Source organism: Paramisgurnus dabryanus, chromosome 18, assembly GCF_030506205.2.
Source record: "Paramisgurnus dabryanus chromosome 18, PD_genome_1.1, whole genome shotgun sequence".
NCBI lineage: Eukaryota > Metazoa > Chordata > Actinopteri > Cypriniformes > Cobitidae > Paramisgurnus > Paramisgurnus dabryanus.
The window spans coordinates 28,070,936-28,083,588 of record NC_133354.1 but is presented as its reverse complement, the minus strand read 5'-3'; positions in this window follow the sequence as shown (position 1 = coordinate 28,083,588).

Here is a 12,653-nt window from a genome sequence, read left to right as displayed (position 1 = left end):
GAGAACAGAAGAAAACAAAGCCGCATAAGAAAACACTGTACGGCCACACTCTCCCCCTCCAAGAAGAAACAACCTGCATTCTCTGGTTCTGGTTTGTAGCTTGGCTAAATGTTCTACAGTATCACCAGTTTGATTAGTTGGATGAAGATTTTGTCCATGCAGTAAGTTGTCCATTGGTCCTTGTAATTGTCTTCCCAGGTGTAGCTCAGCTGGAGACACCCCTGGTCTCTAGCACAGCTGACTTGATGGCAAACCAAAAAGTCAGGTAGGTACTGGTTCCAGTTTCTGTGATTGTCACACACATATTACCACTGTTTTAAGGTTCAGTATACTCTGTGATTTTTTTCTGTAGGTGTTATGCTGAAGTAATCCACAAATACCAGAAAGTTTTCATTTCTGCAGGGACCATGAGGCAGAGGACCCATAATTAGGGGCGTACTTACCCATTAGGCAAAGGTCAGCAAATAACTTAAGTTAATGTTAAAAATCTGTTAGCAAAACTATCCAAGCGGTGCCGTAAAAATGGAAGAAGCTGGAGGAAAACAGATTATATCAAAATTGCCAAAGCTAACAAGCTTTTTTGTGACGGTTGCTGACAATGTAAAAGCTGACGAACAGGAGGAAGCTGAAGTCAATGCCAATGCTAGCGAGGAGGAGTCACCTGTTGCTGCCGACTGTGCCACCCCAGGCTGCTCAAGTGATGTTTCTGTTGCTATACGTATGCAAGAATATTTGAACGGCAGGTAACAAACCCCTGTGCAGGGCTGGCCCTGGCCAATTTGCTGCCTAGGCAAGATTTCAAACAACAACATTTAAACATGGTCTTTGTAATGTTATGTAAATCCTGCGTCTCTGTCTGATTGTTGTTTCCGTTTTCTTGTTACTGCCGTTCGCTGAATTCTGGGTTTATATTTTAAACTGCCGCTTCAGTGCAGTATAGCCACAGAGCTATTTAACAAATGTGCACACTCTCCCGAGACATCACAATATGCGCTAATGATTCATTAATAAGGGCTGTTTTCTTGTACAAAATTATATATTTTAAGTTAAATGTATATATACATTAGGGGTGACCCCGAATAGTCGAAGATTCGATGCATCAATAGGAGAAGCCTGATTCGACTACCAATCTCACAGTCGAATCGTCACAGATGTGTTATGAAATGAGGATCATTCAATTTTGGCTGTATATGGGTGCACACATTATATGATTTCACATATGACAGCTTTCTCACAATATATTAATATACTGCATACGTGCATATTATGATAATGCTGCAAATAATATGTGAAGTAGCAGCTTTCAATAAATATTTTTAAAATGCGTTTATAAATCCAACAACCCCTGTGTCCGGGCTACACGTGCATAAGGGGTTTCTATGTTAATTAACCATTGCCTCTTTGTTTCTACATTTAAAAGACAAAGCTGGCAAATTATATTATGCCTTTCGTTCTTTTAATAATTTCTATATTTTATTTTATTTATAAATCACTTTGGGTTATCTGATTTAACTATTTGGCTTGTGTTTTTTTTCCGTGCACTTGAGGCATTTTGCATATTTGTTCTGCACTTTGTTACTTCTGACCTTATTTTATAAAAAAAATTGTAGTTATTATAAACGTAAATTCTGATCTAATTTAAGTATGTACATTTTGGATAGCTTTTCGTTGTATGGATGTTGCGCTGTTGCGTGCTGGCCATGCTTGCGCATGTAATTTAGCCGAACGGGCTATGTGCTCTGCGTCTCATATTTAGGAGTTCATCAAACTAAACATTAAAAAACTGATGTTTTTCGACGAGTATAAGTTTTTAAAATGTATTTAAAACAGAGGTGTTATCTTGTCAAAACAGGTAAGCCGTTTTTTTATTTCGGTGATAAAACGGAAACTATCTGCACCGAACCTATTTCTGCCTGACACGAATGTCTTTCTTGTGATTTAATATCATGGTCGGGCGGTGTTCATTTTCAAATGATAGCAAAGAGATTCCTAAAATAAATAATATCATCTGGTCTTTCTGTATCTAAAGTTAATACAGAGATGATCAAAGTCAAAGCAAGCAAGCAGGTATTACTGTGCTAAATAATAACGCGTAGTGTCTATAAAATCCTTAATTTCAGTGTTTTTCTTGTTATAAATTAACGTTTAATGAATTGTATATAAAGATTAGTTTTTATCATTTACAGTCACAATCACAAAATATTTGTCATTTCTCATTTGTCGGTTTTTTTTGGTCATGACTGCTTTGACGCGCTATCTCCAAATTAAATAAAAACACTGAATTGTAGCCGGAGTTTCCAAGGCAGGATCACCTTTGTTATTTTTTAGGTTTAGTTATCAAAATGTATTTTTGTGTGATGTTCTGTAGATCGTGGCTTTAAAATGTTATGAGGAATAATTAAACAAATGTTGCCTTAAATTTTACCTTAAAAAAATATAAATGCATCGTCAGTTTTGTCTTCGTTTATTACTTGAAAGACAGTTTTGTAGTGATGGGATTTATGGCTCTTTGAGGGGGAACCGGATCTTGGCGATCCGTTCCTTTCAAAGAGCCGTTCAAAAGAACGGCTCTTTTGGCTCTTTTTAAATATTTAGTCAGTTTTAAGAAGCCTGCTTGGGGGCATCTCAGTTTATCCTGGAAATAATCACTGGGAGGAATGATGAGGTGAGATATGTAGTCAAATAATTAAAACTCACACACACCAATATCTGAGTTTGAATTATTCTGAAATATTGATTATTACCTCATTTGTCATGTGTAGACTATATTCCATAGGGTTGCACAACATCCCTCTGCTTAGACAGTGACATCACTATTTTGGATTTACCTTTAGTACAAAGTGTGTGTACGGGTAAAGCTACGTTGACTTATGTTATTCATACAATACACTACAAAGCCGGCTGCAATGAATTTTGTGTGCAAAACAGATTTTACTACAAACACTTACACAAATTAGAATAAATAAAATGGAAATGTCTACATACAGTCCACTATTACTACTATTACTACTGTAAACTTTGCAAATAGGACATCAACCCCTTCAGGTCTTAAATGAACAATAACAAAGTGGGCTGCAATGAATGTCTGTGCAAAACAGCTTTTGGTGAAAAAATTCTATACAAGAACAGTGTCACAAAAGAACATTTTGATAGATAACAAAAATATTTAAAGTATTAGAGATATACTGTGGATAAAATTAGAATAAATAAAATTGAAATGTCTACGTACAGTCCACTATTACTACTATAACTACAGTACAATTTGCAAATAAGTAAAATTAACTTTGCGCCCCTCCCCATATAACTGTTCTGTCTCGCGGAGGAGCTAATTTGTGTGCATCTGTGAAACACGCATAGGAAAAAAGAACGACAGAAAGAACGGCTCCCCTCCAGCCGCGACTCGGCTCCCATCGTTCATGTTTATGAGCCGTTCAAAAGAATCGGATCGTTCGCGAACGTCACAACTCTACAGTTTTGGTCACTTTATCAGAAAGTTGTTTATGTGTGCTGCTTGTGAAAGAAAATAAAAGTTACCAATTTGTACTTGGTCTGGCCCCCTCCCAACCCATGCACACAAACATAGATGATTCGACTATCGGTCGACTATGGAAAGATTCGACAATTCTGATTCGAATATGTAAATCCTTAGTCGAGGACACCCCTAATATACATAAATAATAAATAATCATTTGGGCGCACGGGCGGCCCAAGGGGTGTGCGGCGCCCTTAACATTTGCCTATTCCGCCTATGCCCATGGCCCATGTCAGTATTTATTTTCAATGATGATGTCATGTCTTAACAATGAAGGTGATACAGATGAATAACTAATGAGTACTAATACTAGCACTAGCTTTCATTCTGACCAGTGTGTTTGTGTCACCCTTAAAGATGATGACCCAGCTCTCTGGTCAAAATATCTTACAGACAACCAGAGCTGCTTAATAGTGCAGAGAGGCCCAGTTCAAATCAAAGACAGAAATTATCCAAAAAAATCATGAGGCGCGAAGATTTTCTAGCAACCACTTTTACCTGCAAATGAAGAACAGGGAAAAGATAGAGGTCATGCTTGTGTACAGTGAAAAAAGTGACAGTTATTTGCTTTTGTTGCTGCTTGTTTGGTAACCAAGAAAAGGACACTGTGAAGTGGGGATGGTTTCAACACCTGAAAAACAATTCAGCCCACTTGAGACAACATGAGATGCCTGCTAAACACATTACAAAAATTGATACTTGGAGCAATCTGTCTCAGAAACGTCAAACAAACACAGCTATAGAGCAGGTTAACCAAGATCTAATTGTTATTGAAGTAAACTGCTGGAAAGAGATGACTTGTTGCAAATGTAAATCATCTGGCAGAGCACAATCTTGCATTTTGTGGCCACTCAGACAGATTGTTTGAGTCTGGTAATGGAAATTTCCTTGGACCAGTACAATTTATGGCTCAGTTTGACCCAGTGATGCGAGAGCATTTGAGGAGAATAAAAAAATGCTAATTGACACCTATTTAAGCAAAACAATTCAAAAGAAACCAATTTCTCTGTGGCAAAATGTACAACTGATGCCATTGTAGAGAGAGTAAAAACAGCCAAATATTATGCCGTAGTCATCGGCTGCACTCCAGATCTCAGTCGCAATGAGCAGCTATCAGTGCTACGAATAGTTAATTATGAGTTATCAGTAAGGGTGTCTCCATTCATGAGCACTTTGTTGGATTTCTTGAAGCACTTGATACAACAAGAAAAAGCCTGTTGTATCTTGTTGTTGGTGTTGCAGTAGCTGTTACAGCGACTTTACAATCTTTTCAGCTCCTCAGTTAACTGTTGGACCATTCTTAAAAAAACATGTCAAGAATTTTACACTAAAGGCTTTTTCAACAACCAGATATGGGAGTGCAGAGTTGAAGCTGTTAAAGCTATTCGTTACCAGCTGCTTGAAATTGTGAAGACATTAATTGCTCTAAAGAAGTACGCCACTGAGAAACAAGATGCCGATGGCCTTTTATGGTAAGTAACATTGTGTGGTACATGTGTTGTTTCAGATAAATAAAGATCCTCCAGAGCCCCAAAGTTTCAATTGAGACTTTGAGGAAAGAAATCAGGGCTGTAAAATAATTTTTTCAGGAATTCTGAAATAAGGCATTTAATTCTGCCAAAACTGAGGTCAGTGAGATTGCAGAGAAGCTTGAGGTGGAGATGAGCTGGCCTGAGGTGCGTCCGAGAAGGAAAGCTAAACAGTTTGATTATGAAGGAACAGAACAGACTTTGTCAACTGCAGAAGAGCTCTTTAAAAGGCTCTTGTCACAGTAGGGGACAGATTTTCCAAGATGGAAATGTTTTACAAACTTTATGGTTTTCATTACTCAATTGACACAATGAAAAGCACGGAGTGGAAGGAAAGCTGGGTGAATGCTGCCACAGATTAGAGCAGAAAATTGATGAAATTGATGTACAAGACATGAAGCTGGAGGTAAAGGGTGCAGTTAGGTACTTTTCCACCCATATCTCATCACCCTTCGAAATGCTCTCTCTCTCTCTCTCTCTCTCTCTCTCTCTCTCTCTCTCTCTCTCTCTCTCTCTCTCTCGGGTTTCCGGTGGTGCGAGCGAGTGAGCGAGTGGTGGTGAATGGGGAGCTAGCGTGTGGCGAAAAGTTTGTTACACTGTTGGGGTGATCTTTTTTTCTACGCTTTCTCGCGTTTTACATGAGAAAGGTAAGACATAATTTACTCTATCTTTCAGTTTTTTGGTAGCGAAGGGCTGAGTGAATATCTGTTGAACTTGTGCGGGCAATGGCGTCCTCTGTGACGCCGCCGCTGTCCATCGGACACGGGATTCGGTTTGTTACCGATCCCGGGGTTACGATGGAATCGGCTTTGCTTGCAGTTGGTGAGCAGATTGGTTATAATAGTATAGCTTATGCCTCCCGAATGAACAAGGCAGTGGTTGTTTTTTTGAAAGAGGAGCGTCTAGTTCATGAGTTGATTGAAAGTGGTGTTTTCATAAATGATTTGTTTTCAAGTTTCGCCACTATCAGTGCCATCCACAAGAATAGTCATATCAGGGGTTCCACCTTTTATCCCTAATGATTTGATTGAGAAAGAATTACGCAGATTTGGTAAGTTTGCGAGCGGATTTAAAACGGTGACTCTCGGTTGTAAGGATGCGCGTTTAAAACACGTGATTTCACTACGGAGGCAAGTTTTCATGTTTTTGGATAATCCGACAAATTCTTTGGACATCTCCTTTAAGGTAAAATATGATGGTGGACATTATATGGTTTTTGCTAGTTCAGGAAGTATGAAATGTTTTGAATGTGGTGATGTGGGGCATAAGCGTCTTAATTGCCCACATAGAGAACATGCTGAAAATGCAGAGCATCCCATTGGACGACTGAATGTTAGATCAGAGGAAACTGAAGTTCCCAGTATTGTTTCTATTGTGCAGGATGAACAAGTGCATAGTGAAACTAATGTGGAAGCAGCTAAAAGTACAGATGAAGTAGCAACTGAGGGACTAGAACAGTCAACATCGGTTGATTCTGATGTCATGGTTTCAAAAACTGTTGAACATACAGGGAGTAAAAGTGATGAAAGTGAAAACTTGAGAGTGGGTGTATCTGTGCAGCAGAATGTTCAGTTTGAAACTAAGGAGAAGGGAGGGCTGTTTTTGTCAAATAGTCAAGCGAGTAGTCTTGTAGTAAGTGATATGGATGAAATGGATCAGGATGAGTCTGATGGAGAAAGTGTTTATGGATATAGTTGTTAGGACGTCAGTTTAATTGGTTGCTTTGTTTCTGTGTTTTCATTGTCTGTGTTTATGTTTTACAGCTTTGCTCATGCGCGTCTGTCACTTGGGTTCTTCATCTGCGTGATTCCTTACACCTGCGTCATTCACCTGCTAATCATTTACCCCTCGTTTGGTTTGCTATATTAGTGTCCTTAGCCTTTTGTTCCCTGCGAGTTCGTCATTGTATGTGCCTTGCCATATCTCCTGTCTTGTCTAGTCGGTCTAGTTCCTAGTGTTGTGATATTATAACTATCCGTTTATTTTGTTATTTTATAGTCTATCAGTTTCCATAGTTCAGTCTGTTTTATTACTTTGTTTTTTTCCGCTTTTTACCTGTGCTCTCTGCTGTCACCATCTGCCAGGTTACCCTCTGATCTGCTATCTCTGAGTGGTTGTCATCTCACTCTCCGCTGCAGCTTCGACTGCGTGGCTGCCAGAGGCGCTGTCCAGCGTACCATCGCAGGGTCCGTAGCCGCGGTCCGGCTCGTCCGGGTAATTTCTCCGTGGCAGTTCTATCATTCACCCAGTCTCCCAGCGGTGGATTCCTCAGTTGGCCTTCGTCCATTGGAACTCTCTCCCTGTCTACGCACAGCGGCAACTCTCTCCCTGTCTACGCACAGCGGCAACTCTCACCCAGTCAAGCACTGCAGATCTCTCTCTCCCTGTCTACGCACAGCGGCAACTCTCTCCCTGTCTACGCACAGCGGCAACTCTCACCCAGTCAAGCACTGCGGATCTCTCTCTCTTTTTGAATCTTCAGCTATATAATTTACCCAAGCTCAGTCTTGTGGACTTTTAATAAATATTTTTTTTCCTGCAATTGGATCCTGTCTCAGTCTCCCTCTCTAAGCCCTGACAGACGAACTCGCCACTAAATGGATCCAGCAGATGCCGAGTCAGTGCGTACTGCCATCGCCTGGTTGGGTCAGCACACGGCACAGATTACATCAGCCTCTCGTGAAGTCGAGGATCTCTCGTCTCGCTTCACTGAGCTTAGCACTCAGCTCGATCAGGTCCGACGAGAGGTCAGTCAACCCCGCCAGCCTCTGGAGGCGGAACCTCATGCTGCCAGCCCTCCGCCGTATGATGGCGATCCCAACTCCTGCCGGGCATTCCTTTCCCAGTGTTCTTTAGTTTTTGCACTTCAGCCCCGACGATATGCTACAGAACAGACCCGGGTAGCTTTCTGTATTACCCTGCTCACCGGGCGAGCGCGTGAGTGGGGCACTGCGGTCTGGGATGCCCGTGCGCCCTGCTGTCAGTCTTTTGATGCCTTTCGGCGTGAGATGGAGAAGTTGTTCGACCGGTCGGTTCAGGGTGATGCCGCAGCCGCCTGTTTGGTGCGTTTGGTTCAGGATAAGCACTCAGTCACGGATTATTCCATAAAATTCAAGACTCTGGCCACAGCGTGCGGTTGGAATGACTCAGCTCTACGTGCTCAGTTTGTAGACGGCCTCAATTATGAAATCCAGGATGAAATCGCTACCCACGATTTGCCTCGTTCCCTCTACGATATAAGGCAGCTCTTTGTTAAGGCAGAGAAGTGCGAGTTTCATAGGGATTCGGTTTCGTTCTTTGGTTTCGTTATCGCCGCGGGTGAGATCCGTCCAGACCCTTCTAAGATTAAGGCGGTAGCCGAGTGGCCAGTCCCCGACACTCGTAAGGAGTTGCAACGGTTTCTGGGTTTTGCCAATTTTTATCGGCGATTCATTAGGAACTTTGGTCAGATTGCTAAACCTCTCACTGCTCTCACTTCCACTAAAGAATGTTTCCGTTGGAATAATGACGCTCAGGAGGCCTTTGATAATTTAAAGTCCCAGTTTATCTCTGCTCCTGTTCTTTCTATTCCAGATCCGGAGGCTCAGTTTATTGTGGAGGTAGATCTTCTGATGTCGGGGTAGGCGCCGTGCTTTCTCAGCGGTCTGCGAAGGACGGAAAAGTGCATCCTTGCGCTTTCTTTTCTCACCGGTTGAGCCCTGCTGAGCGAAACTACGACATTGGTAACCGGGAGCTGCTGGCGGTTCGATTGGCTTTGGGTGAGTGGCGTCACTGGTTAGAGGGGACCTCGGAGCCCTTCTTGGTTTGGACGGACCACAAAAATTTGGAATATGTCCGTTCAGCCAAGAGGGTGACATCGCGGCAGGCTCGTTGGGCACTCTTCTTTGACCGTTTTAACTTTACTCTCTCGTACCGGCCAGGTTCGAAGAATACTAAGCCTGATGCCCTCTCTCGCTTGTTTGGTGATCCTGACGTCGAGAGGGACAAAACCATCCTCCCTGAAGGGCGGGTGGTGGGTGCCCTCTGTTGGGGCATCGAGCAGCGGGTGAGGGAAGCCGGACGAGAGAGTGAAGTGCCAGAGGGGTGCCCGGCGGGTCGGCTTTGGGTTCCGGCAGCGCTTCGCTCTGAGGTCATCCGGTGGGGTCACGAGTCCAGGTTTTTCGGCCATCCGGGAGTTCGGAGAACGTTGGCTACCGTCCGTCAACGTTTTTGGTGGCCCGCTATGGGCTCCGACGTCAGACAGTTCGTTTTAGCCTGTCATGTTTGCGCCCGTAATAAGGCGTCTCATCAGCCTCCCATTGGTCTGCTTAAATCTCTCCCCATACCCACCCGTCCTTGGTCACACATAGCCATTGATTTTGTCACCGGCTTACCAGTTTCTAAGGGTCACATCCCTCGCTATATTTGTGGGCAGAAAGTATGGCTCTCTTCCAAGGATCTGCCTCTCCGAGAGCCTTCACGTAAACTGGCTCCTCGCTTCCTATGGCGTAATATTTGTGCCTCATTCCTGAGCGAGCAATTGTAAGTTTTGAGCACAGAGAACTATATTTTGCAAGCACATTACATAATATTTTGAACAGAAATTTACAATCGCAAAAAAAAAATTAGTTTGAGCAAATAAAAAACGATTCCGTGCTCAATAAATGTATTTGCTTGTTTGCTATTATCCATATATTTACGTGCAGTAATTACCCGTCTCATGCACTTCACTCAGATGCTCTCTCACAAACTTATTCTCTGCACTCCTGTCAAGTTCCTCTCTCTCTCTCCCAACCTCTTTCTGTGCGCGCTCAACTCGATGCACACGCTCGCTCAACTTACAACAGCGTAACAAGTGTGCCACAAAATCAACCAATCAGAAAATTAAAGGTCAATTTTGATTGGCTGTTGGTCTCCAACCAAATCGCTAGTAGAACCAAACCCCGTCTGGTAAAACTATCTACAGCATCCCGGAAGCTTCCTGAAACAAATCTAAAAAAACTGACTACAGCGAGATTAATGGATTAAAACACATTTTGGTATGTTTTTTTATTATTAACTTAAAGGGCCTTAATAGTTTTGTGTATTATAATGCTGTTGTATTGCAGCCTGGGCGGAGTGGGACCAAAAAATCTACCGGGAAATTTCGTATACCACCAGCCCTCCGTGGTAAAAAAAAAAAAGGTCTTGTATTGGTAGTAAAACTAGGGTAATACAAATCGTAATAAATCTGCCAAAAAAATAAATAAATAAACATTTTCATAATAATAATAAAATCATTAAATCATGGCAAATTTTCCTAAATGAGTAACTATACAAAATGATACCTGTTTGAAAGACAGAGATGCGCACCTCAATCAGCTATTACATAACAGAGCGAGGCCAGAGATGAATGTGCTCATAAATGGGAGTAATATGGAATACTTTCTTTACATCTTTGAAAAAGTGTAAGAATTTTTCCTTTAAATATAATTTTTGTCATAAAAATTTTAGTTCTGAGAGATAATGTTTTATTGCTTATTTATTTTAACCGTGCTTGGCACATTTACCTCAAGAGATTATTTCAGTAATATTGCTGTTTTTCCAGTAATAATAATACAATTTAACATGCAAATCCTGCTTCCTTGTCTTTTTATTCATTTCATTATGCTGTTATGATATAGTTATATGTGGATATTCATTGCCGTTATATACTCTCGTCTAATATTCAAATCATATGGGGAATAATGTGTGCATCTTTGAATAACTGTAAGAATTCAGTTCCTTTGAAAATAATTTTTGTCAAAGTTTTGAGAAATAATAATGTTGTGAGGTTATTTATTGCCATATTGCAGTTGAATACTTGTCTATAATATGGAAATCACATAGTAAGAAATATATAATGTGATACTGCAAAGTTACCAATCTAATTTTTATTTATGATATAGCCATATGGAGATAAACCTTTGCAAATATGCTGATTTGATCCATTCAAGTACTGACCACCAGGCTATAGATTTTAAACGTCCTCCACACTTACTATCAAATAGTCTATCCGCTTGATTTATCAATCCGACCGCATATGTACGGCAATAAACAGGCATTCGGTGGCGCGGCTTGGCCGCCAGTCTATGCCATTTGGGGAGGAGCCGCTCTAAACTGGCCCTCGCAGCCTCAAAACACTACCGTCCCACCGGGAAATGTCCCGACTCTCCCGATGGCCACTCCGCTATATTGTGACTAAAGTTACGTAGTTTGTAATATTTTGGTTAGTTACTGTGTTTATTACCTTTATTTTGTTTGTCTGCATTCTTAGTGTGCAAACTACATTTCGTTGCTTACGTTAACTAATTTATATAAAAAAGCAGTAGACTAACTCTCAGGATAACTTTATTTGGCAAACTAAGAGAACAATAAAGGTTCAACTTTGTTCTCCTGAAACATTATCTCTCAGAACTAAAATTTTTATGACAAAAATTATATTTAAAGGAAAAATTCTTACACTTTTTCAAAGATGTAAAGAAAGTATTCCATATTACTCCCATTTATGAGCACATTCATCTCTGGCCTCGCTCTGTTATGTAATAGCTGATTGAGGTGCGCATCTCTGTCTTTCAAACAGGTATCATTTTGTATAGTTACTCATTTAGGAAAATTTGCCATGATTTAATGATTTTATTATTATTATGAAAATGTTTATTTATTTATTTTTTTGGCAGATTTATTACGATTTGTATTACCCTAGTTTTACTACCAATACAAGACCTTTTTTTTTTTTTACCACGGAGGGCTGGTGGTATACGAAATTTCCCGGTAGATTTTTTGGTCCCACTCCGCCCAGGCTGCAATACAACAGCATTATAATACACAAAACTATTAAGGCCCTTTAAGTTAATAATAAAAAAACATACCAAAATGTGTTTTAATCCATTAATCTCGCTGTAGTCAGTTTTTTTAGATTTGTTTCAGGAAGCTTCCGGGATGCTGTAGATAGTTCTACCAGACGTGGTTTGGTTCTACTAGCGATTTGGTTGGAGACCAACAGCCAATCAAAATTGACCTTTCATTTCTTGATTGGTTGATTTTGTGGCACACTTGTTACGCTGTTGTAAGTTGAGCGAGCGTGTGCATCGAGTTGAGCGCGCACAGAAAGAGGTTGGAAGAGAGAAAGAGGAACTTGACAGGAGCGCAGAGAATAAGTTTGTGAGAGAGCAGAGAGCTGACTGAAGTGCGTGAGACGGGTTATTACTGCACGTAAATATATGGATAATAGCAATCAAGCAAATACATTTATTGAGCACGGAATCGTTTTTATTTGCTCAAACTAATTATTTTTTTGCGATTGTTAATTTCTGTTCAAAATATAATGTAATGTGCTTGCAAAATATAGTTCTCTGTGCTCAAAACTTACAATTGCTCGCTCAGGAATGAGGCACAAATATTACGCCATAGCTTCCTTGGTCCATACAGTATAGTTAAGGTCATTAGTCCGGTTGCGGTCAAGCTCAGATTGCCTTTAGCATTCGGTCGGATTCACCCGGTTTTTCATGTTTCCAAGATTAAACCCGTTTTTTTCCCCGTATTAATCCTGTCCCCTCTGCTCCCACCCCTCCCCCACCCCTCATCTAGTGGAC